This window comes from Phocoena phocoena, chromosome 5 (genome assembly GCF_963924675.1).
Source record: "Phocoena phocoena chromosome 5, mPhoPho1.1, whole genome shotgun sequence".
Lineage (NCBI taxonomy): Eukaryota > Metazoa > Chordata > Mammalia > Artiodactyla > Phocoenidae > Phocoena > Phocoena phocoena.
The window spans coordinates 61,660,229-61,669,184 of NC_089223.1; the positions used below are offsets into that span (position 1 = coordinate 61,660,229).

The 8,956-nt window shown below is 40.1% G+C and overlaps 1 pseudogene; it reads left to right on the top strand.

Annotated features, from left to right (window-relative positions):
- Positions 1–6,501: 6,501 nt before the first annotated feature.
- LOC136123181 (zinc finger protein 17-like) lies at positions 6,502–8,716 on the top strand (annotated as a pseudogene).
- The last annotated feature ends 240 nt before the right edge of the window (positions 8,717–8,956 follow it).

Sequence of the window (8,956 nt, forward strand, 5' to 3'; positions counted from 1 at the left end):
CAGGCTTGCTGAATGTATACAAAAACAAGACCCATATATATGCTGTATACAAGAGACCCACTTCAGACCTAGGGACACATACAGACTGAAAATGAGGGGATGGAAAAAGATATTCCATGCAAAAGGAAATCAAAAGAAAGCTGGAGTAGCAATACTCATATCAGATAAAATAGACTTTCATATAAAGAATGTTACAAGAGACAAGGAAGGACACTATGTAATGATCAAGAGATCAATCCACGAAGAAGATATAACAGTTATAAATATATATGCACCCAACATAGGAGCACCTCAATACATAAGGCAAATGCTAACAGCTGTAAAACAGGAAATCGACAGTAACACAATAATAGTGGGGGACTTTAACACGTCACTTACACCAGTGGACAGATCATCCAGACAGAAAATTAATTAGAAAACACAAACTTTAAATGACACAATAGACCAGAGAGATTTAATTGATATTACAGGACATTTCATCCAAAAACAGCAGATTACACTTTCTTCTACAGTGCTCAGGGAACATTCTCCAGGATAGATCACATCTTGAGTCAGAAATCAAGCCTTGGTAAATTTAAGAAAATTGAAATCATATCAAGCATCTTTTCCTACCACAATGTTATGAAATTAGAAATTAATTATAGGGAAAAAATGTAAGAAACAGAAACAAATGGAGGCTAAAGAATACATTACTAAATAAGCAACAGATCACTGAAGAAATCAAAGAGGAAATCAAAAAATACCTAGAGACAAATTACAACAAAACCACAACGATCCAAAACATATGGGATGCAGCAAAAGCAGTTCTAAGAGAGAAGTTTATAGCAATACAAGCCTACTTCACAAAACAAGAAAAACCTCAAATAAACAATCTAACCTTCCACCTAAAGGAACTAGAGAAAGAAGAACAAACAAAACCTAAAGTTAGTAGAAGGAAAGAAATCGTAAAGATCAGAGCAGAAATAAATGAAGTAGAAACAGAGAAAGCAACAGCAAAGATCAATAAAACTAAAAGCTGGTTCTTTGAGGAGATAAACAAAATTGATAAACCTTTAGCCAGACTCATCAAGAAAAAGTGGGAGAGGATGCAATTAATAAAATTAGAATTTAGAAAAGAGAAGTTACAATGGACACTGCAGAAATACAAAGCATCATAAGAGACTACAACAAGCAACTCTACACCAATATAATGGACAACCTGGAAAAAATGGGCAAGTGCTTAGAAAGGTATAACCTTCCAAGACTGAACCAGGAAGAAATAGAAAATATGAACAGACCAATCACAAGTAATGGAATTGAAACTGTGATTAAAAATCTTCCAACAAACAAAAGTCCAGGACCAGATGGCTTCACAGGTGAATTCTATCAAACATTTAGAGAAGAGCTAACACCCACCTTTCTCAAATTCTTCCAAAAAATTGCAGAGGAAGGAACACTCCCAAACTCATTCTATGAGGCCACCGTCACCCTGATACCAAAATCAGACAGAGATACTACAAAAAAAGAAAATTACAGACCAATATCACTGATGAATATATATGCAAAAATCCTCAACAAAATAAGAGCAAACAGAATCCAACAACACATTAAAAGGATCATATATCATGATCAAGTGGGATTTATCCCAGGGATGCAAGGATTCTTCAATATATGCACATCAATCAATGTGATACACGATATTAACAAATTGAAGAATAAAATCCATATGATCATCTCAATACATGCAGGAAAATCTTTTGACAAAATTCAACACCCATGTATGATAAAAACTCTCCAGAATGTGGGCATAGAGGGAACCTACCTCAACATAATAAAGGCCATATATGACAAATCTACAGCAAACATCATTCTCAATGGTGAAAAACTGAAAGCATTTCCTCTAAGATCATGAATAAGACAAAGTTGCTCACTCTCACCACTATTATTCAACATAGTTTTGGAAGTGTTAGCCACAGCGATCAGAGAAGAAAAAGAAATAAAAAGAATCCAAATCGGAAAAGAAGAAGTAAAACTCTCTCTGTTTACAGATGACATGATACTATACATAGAGAATCCTAAAGCTGCCACCAGAAAACTATCAGAGATAATCAATGAATTTGGTAAAGTTGCAGGATACAAAATTAATGCACAGAAATCTCTTGCATTCCTATATACTAATGATGAAAAGTCTGAAAGAGAAATTAAGGAAACACTCCCATTTACGATTGCAACAAAAAGACTAAAATACCTAGGAATACACCTACCTAGGGAGACAAAAGATCTGTATGCAGAAAACTATAAGACACTGATGAAAGAAATTAAAGATGATACCAATAGATGGAGAGATATACCATGTTCTTGGACTGGAAGAATCAATATTGTGAAAATGACTATACTATCCAAAGTAATCTACAGATTCAATGCAATCCCTATCAAATTACCAGTGGCATTTTTTACAGAACTAGAACAAAAAATCTTAAAATTTGTATGGAGATAAAAAAGACCCCGAATAGCCAAAGCAGTCTTGAGGGAAAAAAACGGAGCTGGAGGAATCAGACTCCCTGACTTCAGGCTATACTACAAAGCTACAGTAATCAAGACAATATGGTACTGGCAGAAAAACAGAAATATATAATCAATGGAACAAGATAGAAAGCCCAGAGATAAACCCACGCACCTATGGTCAACTAATCTATGACAAAAGAGACAAGGATATACAATGGAGAAAAGACAGTCTCTTCAATAAGTGGTACTGGGAAAACTGGACAGGTACATGTAAAATAATGAAATTAGAACACTCCTTAACCCCATGCACAAAAAACCCAAAATGGATTCGAGACGTAAATGTAAGATCGGACACTAAAAAACTCTTAGAGGAAAACATAGGAAGAACACTCTTTGACATAAATCACAGCAAAATGTTTTTTGATCCACCTCCTAGAGTAATGGAAATAAAAACCAAAATAAGCAAATTTGACCTAATGAAACTTAAAGCCTTTTTCAAAGCAAAGGACACTACAAACAAGATGAAAAGACAACCCTCAGAATGGGAGAAAATATTTGCAAATGAATCAACAGACAAAGGATTAATCTCCAAAATACATAAACAGCTCATGCAGCTCAATAACAAAAAAAACAACCAAATCCAAAAATGGGCAGAAGATCTAAATAGATATTTCTCCAAAGAAGACATACAGATGGCCAAGAAGCACATGAAAAGCTGCTCAACATCACTAATTATTAGAGAAATGCAAATCAAAACTACAATGAGATATTACCACACACCAGTCAGAATGGGAATCATCAGAGCTGGAGAGGGTGTGGAGAAAAGGGAACCCTCTTGCACTGTAGGTGGGAATGTAAACTGATACAGTCACTATGGAGAACAGTATGGAGGTTCCTTAAAAAACTAAAAATAGAATTACCATATGAACCAGCAATCCCACTACTGGACATATACCCACAGAAAACCATAATTCAAAAAGACACATGCACCCCAATGTTCACTGCAGCAGTATTTATAATAGTCAGGTCATGGAAGTAACCTAAATGCCCATCAACAGATGAATGGATAAAGATGTGGTACACATATACAATGGAATATTACCCAGCCATAAAAAGGAATGAAATTGGGTCATTTGTAGGGACGTGGATAGATCTAGAGGCTGTCATACAGAGTGAAGTCAGAAAGAGAAAAACAAATATCATATATTAACGCATAGACGTGGAACCTAGAAAAAATGGTACAGATGAACTGATTTGCAGGGCAGAAACTGAGACACAGAAGTAGAGAACAAACATGGACACCAAGGGGAGAAAGTGGAGGTGGTGGTGGTGGTGGTGGTGATGTGATGAATTGGGAGATTGGGATTGACATGTATACACTGATATGTATAAAATAGATAACTAATAAGAACTTGCTGTATAAAAAATAAAATTCAAAAATTCACAAAAAAGATAGCTACAATTTTAAAATATTATTATGTGCCAGGAACTGTTCTAGGTACTTGAGATCATTGCCTGCATTTAACTTTCAGTCTTCATCTGAAGTAGCTACTATTACTTTCCATTCTTAGGTATAAGGAAACTGAGTCTCAAGGATGGTAAGTAAATATACGTTATGTGGTTCATAAGTAGTGGAGCTGGGATTTGAAACCAGAGCCATGTGTCTCTAAATCCCTAGCTCTTAACCATAGTATGTGTTGACTTCAGACCTTAATGGCAAATTTGGTCCAAATTGCTGCAGTAAGTAATAAGAAATGTGGCCCTTAAAGGGACTCCTTCCTCTCCCCAAGGTATTAAGGTATAGGTATAATGGAGTGGTTTAAAACAACAATTATTTAGGAGTTTCATTTACATATCCCATAAAAATTAGTTTCTTTCACTTTATTTTCCCCCATCATTTTCCTCCACCAAGAAGATTTAGCATTCTTGTAGAGGAAGAAAAAAAATCAAGTTACTTCAATAGACAAGATTGATGGGAAATTGGAAAAAAATAATGATTGAAATTCTCAGCTGCTCTCCAGGGTGATTAAATCCTAATTGAGGAAAGGGCCTTGTGTGAAACCTGCAGGCTACAGTAAGATGGTTCTGTGGCCTCCGAAGAAGATACAGTTGCATGTACTGCATTCAGCAATTGCTTTAGGCAGTTCCATATTGAGTGGTTACAGTTCTATAATAGGAAGGGCTGACATTATAATGATTTCTACTCTCCCTAATTATTCTGTGATGTTTATTGGTGTGCATAAGTGATATTGAAGCACCATTTAAGAGGGCACAGAGGACCTCTCATTTAAGTGGATGGAACTCCATTTTAGGTGGGGTGCCATTCTACTCCCCTCTTACAATGTATTGTATATCCACCCTTTGAGCTTAAAACCCTCAGGTTGTTATCATTACTTATCAATAGAAAATGACTATTCAGGTGAAGGAATGACAAAGTTCTATTAATATTTAAGGAATAATTTATCATTTGGATTCCCGCCAGAGACAAAATCTTGGAAAAAAATGTTCACAGGTTTTCAGAGAAAGTACTTCCTCATTTTGCAGGTTAAGAAAATGAGGTTTGAGGATATTAAATGCCTTGTCAAAGACAACATAGGATATACAGAGCAAAACTGTGTGTTTTGTTTTGTTATTGCATTGTGCTTTATTGATTTTTAAGAGAGTATTCTTCATTCTCGAGTCAAATTCACTTAGGAACTTTTCCATGTAGTAAGTAACTAAAATATGCTATATCCATAACTCATCTAATGGATCTTTTTGGATACAAAGCATATGACAGTGGTACAAAAACCAAATGCCATTCCTGGGAGCTTATAATTGAGTGGTGAAGAAAAACACTGAACAGATAATTGTAACAAAGATTTGGGAAACTGATTTCATTCTTATATGCAATATGGACAGAAATTGAGAGAGAAGCTTTTATCAGATGCTTGTGGATTTTGGAGAAGCAGAAAGAAAAGGAGAAAAATCATTGGTGGACAATCTGAGGAAACACTGCAAATCAAAATTTCATTAAATGATCAACTCGTGTCCTAAAGAGTCTGACTCCATTTTTGATGTTTGGCTTCTGACAGCTTTCAGGACCCACCCCTCCTTTATCCCTTCTTGCCCTGTGTAAGGAAGTCTGGTGTTCCTTCCTGTGGCACCCAGAAGTAAGATCAAACCACGCAAACCCTCATCCACATGTGAAAATGTTCCCTTCATCCCCATCCCTTAACCACAATACAAACCAAAGCCATCACCTCCACATAGCTCAAGGCACTCCAGACAAGCGTGTGTACCTGCCCTGCCCATAGTATTTATTTGGGACACTCTAGAGAAAGAAACATACAAATATGAGCAGGCTAGAGAGGACCTCCTGAAATATACCTAGTAACCACACACAGACACACACACACTTGCAAGGACCTTGATATCAGGGAAGGAAACAAAAATTGAAAGAGATCTGCTATTTGATCCATTGGAAATCCAAAGTTTATTCTATTAAATGGAGGAAAATTCTTTTGAAACCACATTTCCAAGTCATTAGGGTTTCAAGTCTGTGTTCTACTGAACCTTATTCTATTAACACATTGGGAATGCAGTCTTAGAGATGATGGGCCTTACAGTTCTCACTCTGTAGCAAAGTGTCATTGAGACCACGTGCTATACTTTTATCAACTACTTGTTTACACGTAAAATTCTTTGATTACATACAGAGTGTGCATATATGAGTTTTTTTCCCATTTTGTCCGCTTAAATAGGACTTACATTAAAAATCAGCAAGGTGGGAAGGTTTTCCAGCGTGGACGGTAGGTGACGTTTTGTAAACTCGAGTGTGTTTACCGGTGGTGAGCTTCGCAGCCTTGGGCCGGCGTGAGGTCAGGGAGCCGGCAGGGCGCTGTGCTGGCTGCTCTGAGGGAGGTCTGAGGCTCTGTGTGGGTGCCATCCGCCCTGACTCTGTCTCGGGGCTGGGACAGGGGCCACCGGGCCTGGGCCCCTGCTTCGCCCACAGACTGTGCTGGGAGGGCTGCACTGATGGGTCCGATTCAGGTTCCACATTCAGCAGAACCACTTACGAACCCTGCACCGGGCTCTGTGACCTTTGAGGACGTGGCTGTGTACTTTTTCCCAGGAGGAATGGAGGCTTCTTGATGAGGCCCAGAGACTCCTGTACCGTGATGTGATCCTGGAGACCTTTGCCACTTGTTGCGTCATTGGTTAGACAGTGACCACATCTCTATTACTGCTTCCTTGTCGGCTGTGCTGTGGTTGCCAAGGCTGAGACTTTCACCTTTTAGGTCTCATGTTGTTTTCCAACTGGAGCTGGGAGGTGCACCCTGGGTATGTGACAGAGTGGACATGACTCCAGGCACAGCTAGAGAGACCCAAAGTGGCACCTGCCTTGGTGATTGGCATCAGGAGGAAGAAGTGGCATCATGGCTGGGTTCAGATCATATCAGGAACACATCCTGTGCCCCACAATGTTTTAGGGCCAAGGACAGTGATTGTGTGCCTCATTTCTATCTTTCCTACCCATTCTTGATACTTTGCTCCTTCTGTCATTTCAACTCTGAATTCGAACCCAGGATTATCCCTCACCTGTCTGTCTTCCACTCTTTAGTGGTCTTCTCCATCCTCACTCTCATGTGCTCTCCAATATTGGCCTACATTAACGTGTCACGAATTCCCCACCTATCCTTAAAATAGTCCTTGAACGCAGCTACTCAGTGACAGTCAGATTTTCCTGTCCCTGGACACACCTTTCCACACAGCACACGTGTCACCAGCAGCCAAGGCCCTGGTGAAAACCATTCCCAGAGGAGTGAGTTGTGGGCCCCAGCTCCTCTGTGTGTTCCACCCCCCCTCCTGTGTCTTTCACCTGGGTGTTGGCATAGAGCAGAGGATGAGGAGACACTTTCTGAGCAGAAAGTTTCTGTAGAAGTGCCACCAATAAATACTTCAAAGACAGACTTGTCCACCCCGAAGTCCTATCCCTGGCAGAGGTTCTGCCTGTACTTAGAAGGTGGTTTGCATCTAGCTGAGGACCTTGGCACAAACCCTGGTCAGAAACTGTGTGGGGCAGGTGTGAAATTTCACCAGCACAGTGGAAAGAAACTCTTTAGAAGAGACGTGGGTAAGACCTTTATGAAGAGCCACACAGTCCGTGCATGCAAGAAGTCTCTCACATGCCAGGAGTTTGGGAAGGATTTCCCTGGTACCTCTGGCCTCCTCCAGCACCAGGTCACTCCACAAAAGGACACCGAGTGTATGGAGGCCTCTCACAATGGACAAAGGCAGTATAAGTGCCACGAATGTGGGAAAGTCTTCTGCCAGAAGCCCAGGCTTGGACTCAGCACCAGGGTACACACTGGAGAGAGGCCTTATGAATGCTGCAAATGTGGGAAAACCTTCACCTGTAAACCCATACTATTTAAGCACCAGAGAATCCACAATGGAGAAAGGCCTTATGGGTGCAGTGAATGTGGTAAAGTCTTTAGATGCAACTCCAGCCTCATCACTCATAGAAGAATTCACACAGGGGAAGGCCTCATGAGTGTAGAGAATGTGGGAAGTTCTTTAGCCAAAGCTCTCAACTTATTGTGCACCAGAGAATTCACAATGGAGTCAAGCCTTATGAGTGCAGTGAACGTGGGAAAACCTTCACCACTAAAAGCAAACTTGTTCAGCACCAGAGAGTCCACACGGGATAAAGGCCTTATGAATGTGAAGAATGCAGGAGAGCCTTCAGCTGTAAACACATGCTTGTTCAGCACCAGAGAATCCACACTGGAGAGAGGCCCTATGAGTGCAGTGAATGTGGGAATGTCTTTAGATACATCTCCAGTCTCATTAAACATAGAAGAAGTCACACCAGGGAAAGGCCTTATGAGTGTAGTGAACGTGGAAAGTTATTTAGGCGAAGCTCCCACCTTAAAGTCCATCAGAGAATTCACACTGTAGCAAAGACTTATGAGTGCAGTGAATGTGGGAACCATTTTAGCCAACTCTAGTCTCATTTCACACCGGGGCAAAGGCTTACAAGTGTAGCGAATGTGGGAAACGTTTTAGCCAAAGCTCTACTCTTATTAAGCACCAGAGTTCACAACGGAGAAAAACCACGAGTGCACTAAACGTGAAGAATTCTTTAGCCAAAGCACCCAGCTTACTCAACGCCACAAAGTTCACATCACAGAAAGGCCTCAGCAGTGCAGTCAATGTGGAAACGTTTTCTGTCAAAGGTCTGCTCTGACTGAGCACCAGAAACTTAACAGCCCAGACAGACGCTATGAGCGCAGTGAATGTAAGAAAGCTTTCAGCTGAAGGTCTAACCTCATTCATCACCAGCAAGTTCATACTGGAGAAAGGCCTTCGAATGAGACGAGGAGAGCAGTGAATGAGCTGTCTCCTTAGTTAATACATCATACCGAATAGGCTCTGTGAGGGAGTCATCAGCTGGAAGTTGAATGCCATACGTCTGAACAGCCTTAGT